This window comes from Rhipicephalus microplus, chromosome 4, assembly GCF_043290135.1.
Source record: "Rhipicephalus microplus isolate Deutch F79 chromosome 4, USDA_Rmic, whole genome shotgun sequence".
In the NCBI taxonomy this organism is placed as follows: Eukaryota; Metazoa; Arthropoda; class Arachnida; order Ixodida; family Ixodidae; genus Rhipicephalus; species Rhipicephalus microplus.
In genome coordinates this window covers 213,611,525-213,631,650 of record NC_134703.1, presented here as the reverse complement: position 1 = coordinate 213,631,650, position 20,126 = coordinate 213,611,525, and the positions used below count along the sequence as shown (strand labels likewise).

Sequence of the window (20,126 nt, the reverse complement as noted above, 5' to 3'; positions counted from 1 at the left end):
GGAAAATAATTTTCTTCGAAAAGGGTATATCACTGCTGCTCTGTCGAAGCTGTTGTGAGCCGATGAGTGTCACGAATCGTTTTTGATGTTTAGGGTTTCCACACTGAATCGCCAGAACTGTTTTTTAGTCTCTGATAAACCTGATCCGCCTTGCTTATGGTAACTTGGAAGTTGGAGCTATAGCAGCAGTAAAATGTGCCTGTACAGAGGTAATGGAATATTTTCTGTACATTGATAAATGAGGATTTGCCGAATGTATGTTTTGGTGTTTGGCTGCTATAGCCCATTCAATGTGAATGTATGTATCCTCGTTGATTCTTGGAACATCTCCATCCCGACGACTAACAACCATGCTAAATTTATTAAACAAACTGTTGTGGTATCTGTAGATGTTCATCACCAAATTGTAATCACTCAAAAAAGAGAGAGGCATGATAGCAAGGTGAGCGTGGCACATAGGACGCGAAAATTGGGCTAAGGGGCCATTCCTCGGCCTTTTAAAGTGTGATTGAACTTCGTGGTATCTAAGAAAGCACGTTGTGGCACCTCTGTGTTTGCGAATTCATATCAAAGTGTGAGCACGTCAACGAAGTTCTGTGCTATATATATATATATATATGTGTTATGGTGTAATGTGGGCCCAGGATCCGGAATAAATCAACCGGCAGTCAGGTGACTCTGTACACACAACACAGACTTTAACACAGCCGATAACTCTTACAATTCACACACAACACACTATAGCGTTCCTTATTTACATGCCAACTGTCCTACGCGCCTCGGCACACGAACTGTCCTACTCGCCGTTATGACTGCTGTCGCTGCGGCGAGGTCGGTCGTCACCGGTGTTCCTTGTGCAGTCACGCTGCCTTGACCGTGGTGAGGTGGTGGTGGTGGTGATGGTGGTGCTGCAGGCCGGTAGATCACCAGGCCACTGCAGTGCAGGTTAATGGCCCGTCGCCAACATGAGCCGCGGCCACCTCGTGCCACCACTCGGGCCCCAGGACCTCAGGCCACGAACAGACTATGCTGCCGGTCCCCGTGTCAGCGCCGTCCACAGAGCGGGAAGCCAGCTCACCAGGTCCGCAAGGCTGCCGGACACCTGGTTGAGTGACGCAGCCCGAAGCAGGAAGCCAGCTCACCAGGTTCGCAAGGCTGCCGGATGCCTGGTTAGGCGATGTCACGACCCGAACCGCCGACCAGCAGCTGCCGTTCGAACCGTGTCACGCTCCAACTGCCCGAGCCGCACACCCCGCTTGCGCTTCCTTTTTCTCGTCTTCGCCTCCAAGGCGTACCGCAGAGCAGAACCGCCGTTCCCTCTTCGCCCCGTCACGAGCCACACAATCCACATCATCACAATATATATATATATATATATAGTGTTGGCATTTATAATGCACTTCTTTTCATATATGCATTATCATAATCATTATCATCCGTCTGGGTCCCTGTCCTCATCTTCACTGGCTGTCACCACAATCATCATCGGGTGTGTGCGCGCTCGGTTTCAGACACCCTGTTCATTGCTGAGCCTTTGGGCTGAATAAACGCTGTCTCAACCCAGACGTCATACGTGGTGGAGGTGGATTTTCTGTCCTCGGTCTTCTCCCACTTCGCTCGACTCGCTGGAGCTGCGTCCAGGCCGCCGATTGCCCCCACTGTCTGGCAGCATGTCACAGAACGAGCCTGCCAGCACTGCTGCCATCGCTGCTGCCATCTCTCCCCCACCGTCTTCAGCCGCGCCTCCTGTTTACGTACACAGCCACCAGCGTGATCTCCCTCTCTTCGCCGGTCTTCGCGGGGAAGACGTCGAGAACTGGCTCGATGAGTACAGCCGCGCGAGTGTTGCTAATCACTCGGACGATAGCACCAAGCTCCGTTACGTCTCTTTCTAATTGGCAAAGACAACCCATGTGGCAAAGACAACCCATGTGAAAATTTCCTGCTGGTTGGCTATTGATTCCAGCAGTGCTGGTTTATTAGCACATTCCCAATAGGTAATGGAACCAGCAGGTGATGAAACCAGTAGGTGATGGAACCAGTAGCTGGTGGTTCCAGCAGGTGTTGAAACCAGCAGGCGATAGAACCATCAGCTGCTGGTTCCAGCGCAGTGTTGCAGGCAGTCGGCCAACTTGTAATTCGCCGACATGGAGCACACCTCCAAGCAACAAAGCAGGCAATAAGCCTGATTCGAGCTGCATATTGTCAGCTGCAAGCTTTATTGCAGCTCGAACCAGCTGAAATACGGCATGTTTCTAACTGGAAGTTAGTCCCTTCACAGCTGAACAATCGTCACATTTCAATTTCTTAATACTTAGTAATATGAGTTAGTAATACGAGTTAAAGTGGTACCAATCAGCAGATTAAGTTTGTTCCCATCAATAGCATGTAGTTCTAAAGGGGCTGCTTTTCAAAAGTCCGTTAAATACACCCATAACACACAAGCGTTGATCTATTACATTTTATTAAAAATCTATTTACACTTGAAAAGGGTAATCTGCCAGCTTCGGCTCCGGCTCAAATTGTTCCGAATGAAAATCCACAGGGGACCTTGATCCACACCACAGATGTCTGTATTGTCGAGGGCAGCCAAGTGATGCAGGCAATCTATAACAAAATAAAATATTTTGTTGTCAATGCATATCGTGACTGCAGATTATCAATCTTTAAAAATGTTACTTAACGTCCGTTCGCGGGAGACAGTGCGCACGACGACGTACATATCAAGCGAACAACTTCTACATCTATACAGCCCCGTTATTTCGCTCAGCAACTAGAATTAAGCATTGTGGTAATACTTCATTACACGGAGACAAAGGATCATGGCTTACTTACAGCAACCGGCATGCATATGCAAATTCATTAACATCACAAACATCAATGTACGACGACAGTGAGCCTAATAAAGCACAGAAGCATTTGGGATATGCAAGGTTTACTTATATTTGAAATAAATATGCAACTTACCTGCATGAAAGATCGATTGCTGAGATACAAGGTGGGCCTCGATCTGCACTCACGAAATCAAGACACCGCATAGCATAGCACCAAAAAACAGCTAAAATAGGCTGATATTCACTTGTTACACTTTCCACAGGTGTAACTGACTCAAAAGTAAACTATTACATGCTCATGTCACACAGATTCCAGAGGAAACTTGCAACTAACACATCGAAAATACAAATCCAAAGACAGACAAGTCACGACAAGAGCACAACATGTGTTGTACTAAACTATGGCGCTAAGACGTCATAATAATTTATACGTTACATAAAACTGCTATTTCTTATAATTTTACCTGTAATTAAATAATAAAAATTTTTATTATGCAGTATTTTTAATAATAAGTAGCTAACTATTTAGTATTAATTTGAAAAAAAAAGCGGAAGTGTTTCGGTTCCCCCGGTGGCACGAACCTTTTCGAGGCAAAACGGTTCGGTTCACCCAATAGCCGCCTAAAACCGGCTTGACTTGGCTTAAAGTGTATAAATAGATGGCGTTAGAATCGGTGTGTTAAAAAACACTTTTCAGGCGATTTGGGCGTTCTTTATTCTGTGGTTCAGGTAGAGTTCCTCACTAGCTTGTGACACACAGTCTGTGGCGGGTTCATCGTATTCTAGTCGTGATGTTTTTTCTCCGATTTTGGTGTTGGATTGGACTGTAATCTGTTTGAAATGGCGAGAACCGCCTCTGCCCGTGGGGTCGTGGTCGCTTTCTGTTGTTAGAAAGTGATTCATACGCAAGTCGCTGCCGCTTTTCTTAATTCCTGTGATGTCGCCGTGCTTATCGAGTAGTTAACGTCATTCGCCCGAAGCACAGAATTAACACCTACCAGCCCGAAGTGTTTGCCACCAAATCTACAAGCAATGACAACGAGCATAAAATAAAGGCCTTTGGAACGCGATTTGTGAATATTTGTCTGATGCATGTACTACGCGGATGTATGGTAGGTGCATGCGTGTTGCTTGAGGACCGATCAAACAGCTGGTGTCACTTGGGAGGAAGTATATACTGTGCCAACGCTTTCATTGAAGCTTGTTCTTGCGTAAGTGCGCGAGATAGATACGGAATGCACAAGTTGGAATTAGAGAACGTTCTTGTCCGAGTGGCTTTATTAAGCAGTCGCAGATGATGGCAATTTGTTTGCTTAGCAGTGTGTGTTTAGATTGGGGTAACCAACAGTGAAGGTAGTTGTGTGTGGGTGAGGAAATTAGTTTTCTTTGTTGCGGTGCCTTCCAAACAAATCCGTTATTTCTTCTCTTCATTGCGTTAGTCTCTTGATGTGGCACTAAATTTTGCTATGTGCTCTTCGTGACACTTCCTCTCGCTCTAGAATGCTCTAGTAAAAGTAGACGCTAAAGTTCAGCTGAAGTGTTTAAAGTTCCTTGCAGCTAACCACAGCAACATTTCTTTGTCTATGTGATCAGACGGACGCTCGTTACTTGGCATGCCTTTTATTACGCAAAACGTTTCTTTTTTTTTTTTTCATTTACTGAACAGTCCTGAAAAAATCGGGGACATTTGTCCCGACTGGGACAGCGCGGGCAAAGTCTTGGACAGTCCAGCGAAATTCGGGACGGCTGGTAACACTAGTTTAGGCAAGTGTATAACAATGAAAAAAATGTAATAAAATAGAAATTTCATTGCTGGGAGCATTGTCGAGCTTCAATTGCTAACCCGTAAAGGTCTTTTTAAAAGTTAACATTGCCGCAATACACCATTGTCATGGGGTGAAGTGCTTGCAGTGTATTGCAGTAAAGCATACATTATGCGCGCGTGTGTGATTGTGAAATGGAAGCGTAGCACTGCTATTAAGCCTAATGCGATGCGCCGTGCTTTGTCTCATTACTGGTCATGCGACAGACGGCATCAGCACCAACTTTAACCTTTGTAAAGAGTCCATATGTTCCCCCCATAATTATTTTTTTTAATTGTGGCAAGTGATTCACACTGCGGTAAACTTCTAGTATATCGCATGAATAATTTAAAATTGTTGCATGACCCCTAGTAAAGAAGTGAAAGATACCTGTGACAGACTCCTTGGTACTCCAGATTTTGTGCCATCAGATATGTGCTCTAAAATGAAAATGATCATTAATAGTGAAATATATACTCAGGCTAGGTATTGGAGACGATTGTGCATGTTTTGCAAATTTCCTTTTAAAAGCTCATGCTTCACTTTATCGGGCTTTCTTTAGTTATTAAGAATAATAATCCCCCAAGAATGGTCTAAAATTAAACACACAGTTTGTCATGGGGCAAGTTGAGCTTAGCAAGAAAATGATTTATGAAAACCATTCTGTCGCATAACTAAGAGCAAGCTGGTTTCAGGAAACATGTTGACCTGAGATGATGGCACGTGTTCACGCATCTTGCAAAGGCTGCTTGTTGGTATAATGTGACTGTAATTGGACAAATGTCTGCCATCAGGTGTGGAGATACATCGCATCTCTGATGATCAAATTTTTAAAGAATAGGTTTTCAGGGGATGCTAAAAACTTTTTTTGAAGGGGTGAGCATTAGAGAGCATTACTCTATTAAAGTCTCCAATTTCATTAGGTTAGCACTGAGGCTTGCAGCTATGTTAAATGAGCATGGTCATATGAGTAACACCTCATAGGTCAATAATTTTTGGGTTGACAGCAAGGTATGAAGAGACAGGATTATGAAAATTGCAGAAGTAGAAGTAATGAAGTTGTCGAGAAGACTTTGTTAACAGTACATTTACAGGCTTCATGCAGAATTTGCTTTCCAGCAGGGTGCATTTACTTTCGCTGATGCTTTCGATGGCATCATTGCAGTTCATAAGCACTGGTTTTATGCACTGCACGTGACGATCTTGTTTGTTCAAGGTTCATGTACTGATTAAAAAGTATAGGATCAAGAAACTTACATGCTGTCTTAAGGCATAATCAGGCTCGCCATAGAGGTAAGTGGTGAGATTTTAGTTAGTTGTATGTGGGAGGTCTGTGTACATAACATCATAGTAATCTTGCAATGCTGTAGCTTTATTTGTCTAACGAGTGAAGCTTCTTTTCCTGTTAAAAATTTCTGCCAAGCAAACAAGTTCCAACAGTAGGATTTGCCCTTGGGTAAAGCAGGTGGTAAGAGTGAGCTTATTCAGAAGCCCTTCAAGAGTACCCACTAAAGGAATTAGTACCTATAGGGCAAAAATTCCAGTGCACCAAGAAGGGCAAGGGAGGACGGTGCAGGTTAACACTTCAGGAGGGCATCTTCTGGACATCATCCTTCTCTAGCCACAAGCTTGTATGGCCAATGTTTAGCAGACTCCTACTAACATAATCTAGGTATAAATGTTGCTTCTCTATTGCAAGATGACACACGATATACCTTTTGAGAGTCTCCTCACCACAAGCCCTTACATTAGCCTAAAAATATTTTTTTCTACGGTGCCCTTTTTTTGTCCTAAACAGTTGTCTGAAGCAACAATATGCACATTGTGACAGTCTAGCTGGTGACCACAGAGATGGCTCCCGCCATCACGATGTATACTCCACTCAATATGTAAGACACTGCAAAATCATAGTCCGGTGTGCGTGCATACGACCTTGAACATGCAAGCAGTGACCACTTCTCTTGTGTTCTCTGCACTGGCGCATGCTTGTTGCACACCTGTTCAAGATTGTGACAATGAAATTAGTTTTGGCGGTGCTGTCTCAGAGGTAAGACTGTGTACGCCCTTAGGAACACCATGGTGGAGCGAGCAGAGATTCATATCAAATGTAGTAATAAACTGGCAATATCATGGTGATATAAGCACACTTGCATTCATTTATTACATGTTTAGTGAGGCAGACATCACACAGCTCAACCTAGTTGTGATCTCTTTTCATTATTGTCTACATAGTTTTCCCGTTGGTCACAGCACAGGAAGAAAAATTTTTCTGTGGGAGCACCATATTTTAAGCTTGCATGACTCCAATGAAGCACTGTGTGAACAGATATATTGAAAATGTCAATACTTCGGGTCCTCTAAATGGTGAACTGGTTGTCACATTCAGCCGGTGATCCTGCAGGAGCTTTAGCATATACTCTAAGGTCATTTTGCATCAACAATGCCACATACAATAGTTTAACAATGGTTGTTAATGGGCAAGATGATGCATAGCTTCAGGGAGGTAATTCAGCTAAGGGGGAAAATTATAGATGCCTAAGCACCACTGGAAAAATGAAAAAGCACAGAAAAAGAGCATCGGTCGCAGCTGAACTACAGAAAATGTACACTGCACCACACATTCGCATCGTCTAGAATTTTCCCTAATAATGTAATACCAACCTGCCTAGCAGCAAGTACTTCTAAGGTAATAAAGTGCAGAATGACACTTGCATAAGACAGGGAACAGGACGCGAGTTAACTGCCATCTATCTTTGTTTGTGGCTTTGGTAGAAAATATATAAGGAAACAGACACATGTGAAGAGTGACAGTGTGCAATGTCACAGTCATCAAAAACATCACTTAACATTGCCTGCTCGTGAAATTTTCCTGGTTTTCAAAGTTTTAACAAATGTGTCACAATTAAATACACCACTTCTTTTCCAGCTTGAACTGCTTCCAACAGTTCACATCTATCAGGACTGCTGCCTGTAATCTTTGTCTGGTATTTAATCTGAACTGACATGCCCTAATACTTACACACAATCAGCCATATTTGTCTATCTACCCTTAACAGCCTGTAAGTTCACGTGTAACAACACACGCTCCACCCTTCCAGTGGTCATAGTCCATACGGGTCATTATATCATTCAGTTAGCTGCCTAAATATACTTTCATTCATTCACTTCATATTTCTTGAAAATAGAGATATGTGAACCCTACAACTGCTTTGCAAAAAACAAATGAAGTACCACACTTGCTATGATGGCTTAATTAAAAAAAATTATTTCACGATGATGGCCCAGAAGCTTTCTCTAGAAAACATGTAAAGCCCATATGGAGAAGTATGCGTCCCAGGGAAATTCTGCAACTGCCAAATTTGAAGAGTGTGCAAAATATTCTACGATTTCACATACAAAGTTGAATACTGTTCTATTTGATTCAGTCGCCATTATTTGTAGAACTAAACATTTTTTACTAGTTTAATAAAATTTAAAATGTTAAGTGCACTGAAATAAAGCGAAAATGTGTAAAAGTATCATAAGTTTCATCCCTGGCAGGTTATACGCATTAAACATGACAGCTTATCTAGTGCAGCTGGCTGCTTCGCTCTAGGAAAGTAATTTTGCTACCTATATAATTGTCACTTACCCTTTCTTAACACTTAAGTTCTGTAGATTTTAAGGGCTTGATGTTTTTGCCAGATACTCGATTCCTACTTTTAAGATTTCTAGGAGTCCTTATCATAGCTGCAAAGGGAGATACAGCCAGTATTTGATGTACTTGTTTTTATATTGCGATGCAAATAATACATCAACTGGGAAATAGCAATGAAACATTTTGTGTTAAATTTTATTTCAAATTCGTTTTGCTGCGCAACTTGTGTACCAAACAGTGGCTGACAACCATTGGGTGTATTTGCACCATGCTCTGCCATGACGAAGCACATGCATGAAACTTGAGAGACAAAAGCTCATGCATGCAGGTGCAATTATTATGTAGTCATTCCTTGAAACATCCTTGGTAATTTTAAATACTTGGCTGGGCAGATGTCTGTTAAATTATTCTCGAATGTCCAGGCTGGCTACAAAATGAGCAATGCTAATAATGTTCTTGGCTTGTGCCACAAATTTTTTACCACTCATTCTTTAAAAATATTTCCTAACGCTGTTGTTTTACAACCAAACAAGAATATGTACATGCTCTTTAGCATACTGTTATTCACAAACTAAATGACAGTTCATTAAAACTCAAGATAGTTAAACATTCATATTCCATAATTACGATCAAACTGCAGGTGAGTTACCACAACAACCAATCTTCCACTGATGTCATTATGTTTTCATTATGAATTTAGTAATTTGCATGCTTGCTTCTTTTTTTAAGAGTATGTATATTATTATACAAGACACCACAACTAACTCATTTATCAACTTCAATATTTTATCACTTTCAATTAACCATCATATTGCAAAGTCTTGAAACAAGTCACTTTTAAGACCCACAAGTTTTCTTGTGCCCTTACAGTGCATCGAAGGCCCTGAAGTGTCAAACAGACCAAAAGGCATTGGTAAGGCTTGTTCATAGGCATTGGACAAATCTGTTTACAAAATGTGTTAAAGGCACATGCGTGCACATGTTTTGGTTTGATTGTACGTTAACATTAAGAAAGGAAGGAGTGGTGCGACATTTCTGGCACAAGCCAAGCATGTGGTTAGCATTGCTACTTTTCACTTCACTTCACTTTATTATCTTGAAGACCCCGGTGAGGGGGTATTACATAAGGGGTGGGTTAAAAAATGGAGGTTACAGAGAGTGATCTTCTGACAAACAATATGTATTTATGTTTTGTGCAAACGTTGATGAACACGTGATGGCTGCAATGTCACGGGGAAGGCCATTCCAGTCCACTGCTGTGCGAAGAAAAAATGAAGCAGCAAAAGTAGTAGTGCCAGCGCGTGCGCATGCGATTGAATAAGAATGGGTTGTGCGGTGAGATATGCGCGTTGGTGGGATAATGTAAGGTGCTTGATTGAGGAAACTGTGAAAGAACTTGTGAAACAAACAGAGGCTGGCGATGCGGTGATGCACAGAAAGATTATCAATATCAATGTCATGTTTTAGGGATGATATGCTTATTTCGTATGAATACGAAGAGTGAATTAACCTAGTGGCACGATTTTGTACAGATTCTATTTCGTTTATTAGGTATATCTGGTGCGGGCTCCAGATTGGCGCTGCATATTCTAGTTTAGGTCTGATGAGCGATTTGTAAGCCAGAAGTTTTATGTCTAGTGGTGCGTGACGCAAATGACGCTTTAGGAAACCGAGGGGTCTGTTCGCGGATGATATGATGTTGTTTATGTGAGTGTTCCAGGAAAGGTCAGATGTTAAGGTGACGCCTAGGTATTTATGACTGAACTTGTTCGATAGCGAAATTGGAGATTAGGTATGAGAATGATAAAGGATTACGCTGGCGTTAAAATGAGGCGAGTTTGCATTTAGTAGGGTTAAACTTCATTAACTAAAGATCACACCACTGTTGCACGAGATCCAGATCCTGTTGGAGTGTAGTTTGATCAGAAATGTTAGTAACTGTGCGATAGATGACACAGTCGTTGGCAAATAAACGGATATGGGAAGATACATGAACAGGAAGATTATTAATATATATTAGGAACAAGAGGGGTGCGAGTACAAATCCTTGGGGGACGCTGGATGTTACTGGGAGGGAGCTAGAACGGGTATTTTGAATAGAGACGAACTGAGAGCGGTTAGTAAGAAATTGTGTGGTCCATGCAAGAATGTTGGGGTGCAGGTTCAGCTGGGAAAGTTTTAACAGTAGGCGTTTGTGCGGTACCTTATCAAAGGCTTTTGCGAAGTCGAGAAAGATTGAATCGGTCTGAAAGTGATGGTCGAGAGAAGAGTGTATATCATGAAAAAATATAGCAAGTTGGGATTCACTGGATAATGATTTACGAAATCCGTGCTGGGAAAAATGAAAAAAATTGTTGGTGTCAAGAAAGTTCATGATGTGTAATTATATGATATGTTCCATGATTTTGCAGGGGACGCTTGTTAGAGAGATGGGTCAATAATTTAGGGAGGACTGTCTGTTACCTGATTTGTGGGCTGGAATGACCTTTCCCTCCATCCAGTCGTCTGGTAAAATTCCTGTTTCGAGTGACAATGAGAACATCATTGAAAAGTACACTGCAATAATTTCCTTAGTATTTTTTAACAACTTAGAGTTAATATTGTCTACACCAGCTGATGATGAAAGTTTTAATTTGTCAATGAGTGATGAAATGCCACTAATGGATAACACAACAGGGGCCATCGCTGGTAATGTCGTAGTAGGTGGCGTAAGAAACGGCACGTTGGCTTTTTTAGTGAACACTGATGAGAACACGGTGTTAAAGATATTGGCACAAACAGTGTCGCTTACGTCTTCATTTTTATCGTTTGTAAGCGTGATGTCTCGTATTAGTCGCAGGTTTATGATTTCCGAGAATTTTCTAGGGTTAGATTTCAGAATTTTAGATAAATCATTGTGATAGAATGTCTGTTTCGCTTTTCTAATTTCAGCATAATAAGCATCTTCCGCAGCATAGTACTTGCCCCATGCGCACGCATTACCATTAAACTTCGCAGCTCGGAAGAGGCGCTTTTTTTATTTTCAAGTGTTTTCAAACTTTTGGAAAACCATGGTTTATCTTTATTGGCAGTAAAGCTCACTGTGGGGATGAATTTATTAGTCAAGTCAGTTATCTTGTCCTTAAGCATTAGCCAGCTGTCATTGAGAGAACAGGAACCGAGATTGAGTTCGAAGTATGGTAGGAAATCTCGTAGTTCACGATTAATTAATTCATAATTACCCTTATCATACAAGTGAATCGTTTTGCGGAAAATGGAGCGTATTTTTGGGGTGAAGTTAAATATGGTATGGATGTATTTGTGATCGCTGATTTCACGTAAGTATGCAATAGATTTTAAGCTTTCGGGGCTATTTGTTAATACCAGGTCTAAAATGTTTGAGGATTCACTAGTGACGTGCGTTAGTTCGGTTACCTGTTGGATGAGGTTAAAGTTGAGGCAAACATCGATGAATTCTCTTGCTTCAGTATTTCCCGAGGTTGGTAAAACCTGATTGAGCCAATTAATGGAGGGAAAGTTAAAATCCCCATAAAGCAGAACACGTGCGTTAGGGTGTTTATTAGATAGCTGGGATAAGATTTCGTTAAGTTTGCGGGGGAAGTCTGGGTCAGTTCGAGGGGGCCTATAGTATGCGCCAAGTATTATTGCTTCGGGAGGGGCACGGCATATTACCCATAATGATTCTAGTTGTGAAGATGTGTTGATTAGAGAGCATGATAGTTCTTTTTTAGTGGCCATGAGTATGCCTCCGCCACGTGAATTTTTACGATCGTGACGAAAGAATATGGTATTTATCCCGCACTAACTTTATAGTTAGTGCGGGAGTTTCTGATTAATTCCAGCCTATTTTTTTAGCAATATATCTATAACATGTGGTACAAATAGTTTCTGTTAGTAATTTCAGAAATGACAACACTATTATCAGCAAATCATGACGAAATTTAAATGGTAGCAAGGAAGGGGCATTGGCAGTTAAAATGAGAAATAAGCTGGGCTTAGCTGAGCACAAAGTGAGTTCAATTTCATGCGAAGCATTCAAAGTATTAAACTTTGTTCGGTAGTGCCAATTTTGAAGTAAATGTTTATGACTGACCTTGTCAAATGTGTTAGAAAATTCTAAAATAATTCAGTCCATGAATCACTCCATCAAGAGAATGGCACAATTTATGAGTAAATAAGTGGAGTCTAACTTTGAAGCGTAGTTTTAAATCTATACTGCGTAGTGTTGTATGAAATGTAGGGTGATATAGAGGTACTTAGCTGCTGAATAAGCTTTGTTAGAATATAATAATAGTAGTGGTATTACAACATATGTGCAAGTTAAAATGAGGAAACATAATAATAAATTTTTAAATTCCAGAAGAAAAAAATAAAATTAAAAAAAAATTACAGCATATTCATGGAATGATTGATAATGAGTGGGGTGAAGCGTCAGTCCATGCATGCGTCTATGCGTTCGATCGCGTTCGAGAATGCAGATGACACATGGGTAACACCGATGAGACGCGTGCCAAAGGAGCCGAGCGCAAGCGTCTTTAACGTGCCCGCCACTCTGCTTCGTTCATGCCCCACCAACGATCCACTACGTATGGTGACTATAAAGGAGACGGAGAGATCCGCTCGTTCTATGCATATCCAGGCACAGCCCCCCATGCAGCCAATCTGAGAGTAGTGGTACAGCGCTATCTAGTTATCTTTACCCAACTGCAGTTTCTATGTAATCCTTAAGAAAGCGCTGTCTATTATACTGTTCGGCAAATACTGCCTTCCTTTCTTTGTTTTCTCTCCTCTCGGTTATGCGTCATGCTTGTACCATATCTAAGGACACAGTGAAAGATGAGGCATCAGTACCAAAAGGACTTATTTGGTTTGCATTCTTTTATGGTTTGGGGGAAGTATGAATATTTATAGCAACTTGATTTAAAAGTGTATTTATTATGTGTTTGTGAGTGCCTGTAAGGTGTTAACTTAAAATGACAGAAAAAAATTACTTTTGACGGGTCGATGTTTATGTCACTATGAATTAATTGAAACAAAATCTTTAGTTTTGCTATTTTTGCCCTACCTTGTAGTGTTAATAGACCAGCTTTCGTTTGCAACTCAGTAGGAGAATTCGTTAGATTGAATTTGTTATAAATATACCTCATTGCCTTCCTGTGTGCCCCCTTTTAATTCTTGCAATTAGTTACTTTGTATGTGGAAACCCCACAAACTATTATAATCATGTTAGTAATATATTCATTCATCATCATCATCATCATCATCATCATCATCATCATCATTATTATTATTATTATTATTATTATTATTATTATTATTATTATTATTATTGCATTGATAACATTGCATTTGATTTGCAGTTTACTCATTAAATCTGTATTTCACTGTTACACTGTTTAAGGCAGTATTTATAATGTCCTTACAAAGACCTACATATTTTAACTGCATTTAATGGACTCAGATATATCAGCCAGTGTTGTGGCACACCCTACAGGACAAGAATATTTTCGTCATTCCAGTACATCCCGGGGATGTTTTGTATTTTTGAAGGAAGTACGTATTAGGGAATGACTGATGCACGGCTACCTGTTTTTCATGCAACCTTACCTTACCTCCAAAAGATCAGGTGATGGCAGTATGAGGCAAAGCAGTTAGACCTTTTCAGAGTAGCTTTATGCCTTTCTATAAATTGCAGTGCCATGTCCTCCTCTGGCAGAGAGGTGCTAGGCAATAGGAGGTAAGGGAGTGCCAGTCCGCTTAAACTTCGATGCAGCACACAGCAATATTTGGTTGTGCATATGTCCTGTGCTTTACACAAACTGTTTTTTAGTTGTTTGCACTGCTTGAAATACCCTGTGCCTTTTTGAAATGAAACTTGTACTGGCATACAATGAACTGTAAATGTTGTCAGCATTAGATGTACAAAAAAAAACCATCATGAAGGCAATGAGTCCTTATCACTTATTTGCCTTGCACTACAGCTATTCTGGGATGAAGAAAATGGCCATAAGGAAGATGATAATAATAATAATAATAATAATAATAATAATAATAATAATAATAATAATAATAATAATAATAATAATAATAATAATAATAATAATAATAATAATAATAATAATAATAATAATAATATTAATAATAATAATAATAATAATTCACACCAACTGGTTTCATTATAACAAATGATTCCAGCTGATTCCATTTCCAGGCCAGCTGGTTTCATTTTCAGTCTCGAGTGGTTCATGCTGGGACCAACTGGAACATGTTGCTAATGTGTTGGCTTGTACTTAATCCCAGCTGTATACAGCCATGGTTTCAGTTAAAGTGAACTGAAACCGTGGAGTATTTTCACCTGGAAAGGAAAGAATGTAGAAAGTGATGCATCCAAAGGCAGAAAAGAAAACAAAGAGGAAAGATTATTACCCATAATGATTTGGGCAGGGTTTCACCGCCAGCATGCGGCCACGGAATAATCTGCTCTTGTACGTTCTGCAGATTCTCGCCTTGTGCCTGGGGTTATCATCGGATGGATGGTCACCGGAAAGCCTGCTGCCAGTGATTTTGTCACCCGACGCCAATCAGCGCAGTCCTGAATTCTGCTGCACAGATGAATTTTCCTGGATTCGGTGGCCAGCTCAAGTTTTGGTTTCCGGTGCTTTGAACTACACAGCCAAATCGACAGCGACAGGCGAGGCCTCGAGATACGCCCCCCACGTTTACAGCGGCATTGGGCAGGGTTTCACCGCCAGCATGCGGCCACGGAATAATCTGCTCTTGTACGTTCTGCAGATTCTCGCCTTGTGCCTGGGGTTATCATCGGATGGATGGTCACCGGAAAGCCTGCTGCCAGTGATTTTGTCACCCGACGCCAATCAGCGCAGTCCTGAATTCTGCTGCACAGATGAATTTTCCTGGATTCGGTGGCCAGCTCAAGTTTTGGTTTCCGGTGCTTTGAACTACACAGCCAAATCGACAGCGACAGGCGAGGCCTCGAGATACGCCCCCCACGTTTACAGCGGCATTGGGCAGGGTTTCACCGCCAGCATGCGGCCACGGAATAATCTGCTCTTGTACGTTCTGCAGGTTAGTAAAAAACATTCCTATTCCAAATGCACCACGAGTTTCCGGTGCCTGGTGGTGTTGCCTTGCCCAAGAGCCTTTTGTGATGGAGTGGCCGAGTGCTTTGATGCTGCGTGTATGTTGGTATTGCTTCTGAGTGGGGACATTGAAATGAACCCGGGCCCTAATGATTCTGCAATGCAGGAGCTACTTAAAGGTCAAAAAGAAATACTTGAGGTGATGGGAACAATTAGAAAGAAGCTCGACGACTACATTGCTCTTACGGATCAGAGGTTAGACTCAATTGAAAGTGAATTAAAATGCCTTGCCGGTAAAAGTGTACAATTTGAACGTTGTGAGAAAACAGTGGATCGAATATCGGCAGGCATTGTTGAGATGCAAGTGAAACTCGATGATCTTGAGAACAGAAGCAGACGTAATAATTTGGTTGTATATGGGTTGAAAGAAAGTACTGGTGAAACAACTGAATCACTTCGTAAAACTGTTCTTGACGATATTTTTACTGCTAAAATGGGTGTCACCTTAATGAGTGTTGAAAGAATTCACCGCATTGGAGCAAAGAAGCGGGGGAAGAACAGACCAGTCATTCTACGGCTTTACAACTTTCGAGAAAAAGCTGATCTCTACAAAAATGCACACAAATTGAAAGATTCTGGCTTATCAATCAGTGACGACTATTCCAAGCAGGTGCGCGAAAAAAGAAAGCACTTATGGGAATATGCAAAATCAAAAAAAGCAGATGGTCACACAGTGAAACTTTCTTTTGATAAGCTTATCATTGACGGTAGGACTTACACTTGGGATAGCGTTGCGCAAGATGTCACAAAAGTAAGACGTTCGTGACGCGATAACAAAGAAGTGAGACAAAAGCCCCAAGGTGCCCGAGATATTGTCCTTCTGATGATGAATTGCCGAAGTGTTAAGAATAAAGCTGATGAGCTGGGTGGCCTTATTGGGTCAGTGAACGCTGACTTAGTCATTGGGTCAGAATCTTGGCTTGACGAAGCAGTTTCGAACTCTGAAATGTTTCCTTGCAATTTTCAAACATATCGAAAAGACCGGTCAACGCATGGTGGTGGTGTTTTCATTCTTGTGAAGGATTCTTTGATGTCCGAAGAAATTTTTATTGATAACAATGAAACTGAATCTGTTTGGTGCCGAGTAGTGCAAAGTAATCGTTCTAGTTTCATTGTTGGTGCTTTCTATCGGCCTCCTGTCTTTGAACCGAATGTTATGCGTCAGCTGAGAAAAATTGCCTGCACATTTTCTAAAGAATGTGTCGTTCTTGCTGGTGACTTTAATTTACCGGATGCTGAGTGGAATAACGGTAATTGTGTCTTAAAGTCTCAGGCAGCGACATACTGTGAATTGAAAACGTTGACTGACGTGCTCGGCCTCATGCAGTATGTTTCCAGTCCTACGCGAGGTGACAACATTCTGGATTTGTTGTTTTGTAATACCCCTGATGTCATTAATGAAACACACGTTATTCCCGGTATTAGTGATCACAACGCCGTCTTTGCAAAGCTAACAAGATCTCGGGTAAATACAAAGAAATGCGAATCTAGGAGAATCTTCTTTTATAGTAAAGCAAACTATCAGCAAATATCAGCTGGTCTTGAGCAACAATTTCTGTCTTTTGAATGCAGTGCAGACGAAGCAACTGTTGAGCAGCTATGGCAAGTGTTTAAGGAACGCATTACTGGGCTCATTCGGCGTCACGTCCCGAGCGTCTCAAGCGATAAACTGAGTAAAATTAAGAAACCTTGGATTAAGGGGCATCTTATTCAGCTTATCAAAAAGCGCAAGAGGGCTTTTTCCCGATACTGCCAAAAAAAATCCCCTGAAAATTTTAATAAAATGAAAGATTTGACATCACTTTATAAAATGGAACTGAAAGAAACCAAGAAAAAGTATTTTAAGAGTCTGGCCGCTGACTTTTCTAATAAGAAAAGGTTTTGGAAATATATGAGACGATGTGGTACTGAGAAGGTTAGCCCACCAAACCTACGTTACGGTGGCGAGATTGTAATTGAGGATCGAGATAAAGCCACACTTTTTAACGACTTCTTTAAATCGGTCTTCCGCCCACCTACACAAGTGATTGTCACGAATAAAAAAGAACAATATTTGCCTATGGGTGAGATAGAGCTTTCATTCAATGGCATAATGAAGTTGTTACAGCGCATTGACGAAGGTAAAGCAACTGGCCCTGATGGCATATCACCAAGAGTTTTAAAACTTTGCTCTGAGGCAGTGGCTCGTTACCTTTATGTTATCTATAAAAAATCACTCGATGAAGGCAAGCTTCCTGATGATTGGAAAATAGCTAATGTTGTGCCAGTTTTCAAAAGTGGTTCTAAATCAGACGTATCAAATTACAGACCAATTTCTTTGACGCCGATTTGTTGTAAAGTACTTGAACATGTTCTTTGTTCTGCTTTAATGAATCACCTGACTTCAATTAAATTTTTTTAATCCTAAACAACACGGATTTAGACAGGGTTTTTCATGCACAACCCAATTAATTGAATTCTATCATGATATAGCATCAGTTTTAGATAATCGAGGACAGATTGATTGTTTATTTTTAGACTTCAGAAAGGCTTTCGATACGGTATCACACTCTATTCTGATTCAAAAACTGCAGAACTTGAACATTCATCAAACCATTTGCCGTTGGATTGCGGACTATTTAACTTCAAGAAAACAAAAGGTTGTGCTTGGTGGATCTTGTTCGTGTTTAGCTTCGGTGACATCAGGGGTACCTCAGGGTTCCGTACTCGGTCCGCTTCTCTTCCTTGTGTTTATTAATGATATTTCGGATACAATTAGGTGTCGTATCAGAATGTTTGCTGACGACTGTGTGTTGTATACTGAATTGACCGACCAAACGGATTCCACCCAGCTTCAGGATGACCTTAATCACGTGGAGGCATGGTGTAAAAATAATGACATGGTATTAAACACGAATAAATGTGTTCACGTCAGTTTCACCAAAAAGGTTAATAGATTTACAAATCAGTACATATTAAACAATGAAGTTATTAGGTATGAACACAAATATAAGTATTTGGGTGTCACGCTTTCTGAGGATGGGGGATGGTCTGAGCACATTGGCAATGTTGTAAGTAGAGCGGGAAAAGCCCTAGGCTTTTTACAAAGAAATCTTAAACATGTAACCAAGGAGGTTAAACAGGCCGCATATTATGCCTATGTGAGACCAATACTAGAATACGCCTGTCCTGTGTGGGATCCGTTTAACAAAATACATATTCATGAATTAGAGCGCATTCAGTCGATGGCAGCAAGATTTGTTCTGGGAAAATATGGCCGAACTGAAAGCTCCCGTTGTATGAAAAGAGAACTTAATTGGCAATACTTACAAGATCGAAGACGTAATCTAAGATTAAAACTATTTTATTCGATATATAACAATAAAACGGGCATTAATGCTTCAGATTATTTAAAAAAAGCGTATTATCAATCCTCCCGTCATGATCACAAATTTAAAGTACGGCCATACAACCCCAGAACGGATCTTTTTAAGCATTCTTTTTTTCCGCAATCCATTGTTGAATGGAACACGTTACCAGCCGATGTAGTTGGCCGCAAGACTGCGGATTCATTTTATGAGGCTCTGTGCCCCCCGCAATAATGCCTAAGTGGCGCTGCGGGTTTTGTTTCAAATAAAAAAAAAAAAAAAAGATACAACAGGGAACACAGCAAGAAAAAAAAGGCGAGCTCTCAAAGAGAAAGAGAGAAAGAAGGAGGCACACGCACACTGAACTTCTCTGGCCCTCAATTTTGAGGGCTCCTCGTTTTTTCCCTATGCGTCACTTTCTTACCGTTACCTGGCTAAATTTTCGCTCCTATACACAGATCGACTGAATTGACGGCGCACTCAGATTTAGCGTACATGCTCGTTGTCACATCCTGTCCCAAAATTATCATGCCTGTCGTGCCAGAAAACAGCTTTGCAATGAAAATCACTATCGTGCAGCTGAGGAGCTGTATCATACACAGATCATAATGTCGGCCTGATCGCACGAAGTAACGGTAATAACTTAGTACACCATGAATAACACAAAGGTTCAGTGAGCCCTTAAGTTATGTCGTCTTAACTGCAAAAGTGCAAGTTGTGCTTTGCCAGCATTTCCCTCAACTATGAGCCATACACTACAGCTGTGTTTGTATGAATACAAAAGAGAGTACTGCTTAAAATGTTAAGTACACTGATTATACAATTAAAAATATGGTTATCGGCATTTCTAAGAGTTACATTTTCTTGTAAAAAACTGACACATACTTATGTCAAGATTCGTGCAGAAAGTACGTCTTGACCAAGGATATTTCTGAAAAATTCAGCATCTTCCACGTAGCTCCGGAATCGACATTATGCGAAGCATGCGGAGGCATGCTTAGCGTGACCATGTGATTTTTTTATAGCAGCACGTCATGAAATAATTTTTTATGTCGTCTTAACTGCAAAAGTGCAAGTTGTGCTTTGCCAGCATTTTCCTCAACTATGAGCCATACACTACAGCTGTGTTTGTATGAATACAAAAGAGAGTACTGCTTAAAATGTTAAGTACACTAATTATACAATTAAAAATATGGTTATCGGCATTTCTAAGAGTTACATTTTCTTGTAAAAAACTGACACATACTTATGTCAAGATTCGTGCAGAAAGTACGTCTTGCACAAGGATATTTCTGAAAAATTCAGCATCTTCCACGTAGCTCCGGAATCGACATTATGCGAAGCAT

The 20,126-nt window shown here is 40.9% G+C and overlaps 3 long non-coding RNA genes across 8 annotated transcripts in view; 1 reads left to right on the top strand and 2 right to left on the bottom strand.

The window, feature by feature from the left end:
* Positions 1 to 2,447: 2,447 nt before the first annotated feature.
* Positions 2,448 to 3,487, bottom strand: LOC119171509 (uncharacterized). Its single transcript, XR_005109859.2, has 2 exons — positions 2,968 to 3,487; positions 2,448 to 2,607 (listed from the first exon to the last, which is right to left on the bottom strand). It is a non-coding gene; the product is annotated as an uncharacterized LOC119171509 (long non-coding RNA).
* Positions 3,488 to 6,779: 3,292 nt separating this feature from the next.
* LOC142814746 (uncharacterized) lies at positions 6,780 to 14,690 on the bottom strand. Of its 3 annotated transcripts, XR_012895073.1 has the most exons (4): positions 12,367 to 14,690; positions 11,688 to 11,762; positions 10,737 to 10,790; positions 6,780 to 9,529 (listed from the first exon to the last, which is right to left on the bottom strand). It is a non-coding gene; the product is annotated as an uncharacterized LOC142814746 (long non-coding RNA). The 3 variants fall into 3 exon arrangements; XR_012895072.1 differs by having other exon boundaries at positions 11,688 to 14,690; XR_012895071.1 differs by having other exon boundaries at positions 10,737 to 14,690.
* A 1-nt stretch (position 14,691) lies between these two features.
* LOC142814745 (uncharacterized) overlaps positions 14,692 to 20,126 on the top strand; it is a 43,301-nt gene continuing 37,866 nt past the window's right edge. For all 4 annotated transcript variants that reach the window (XR_012895070.1, XR_012895069.1, XR_012895068.1 and 1 more), the window contains exon 1: positions 14,692 to 15,359. This is a non-coding gene — a long non-coding RNA (uncharacterized LOC142814745). The remainder of the gene's footprint in view (positions 15,360 to 20,126) is intronic.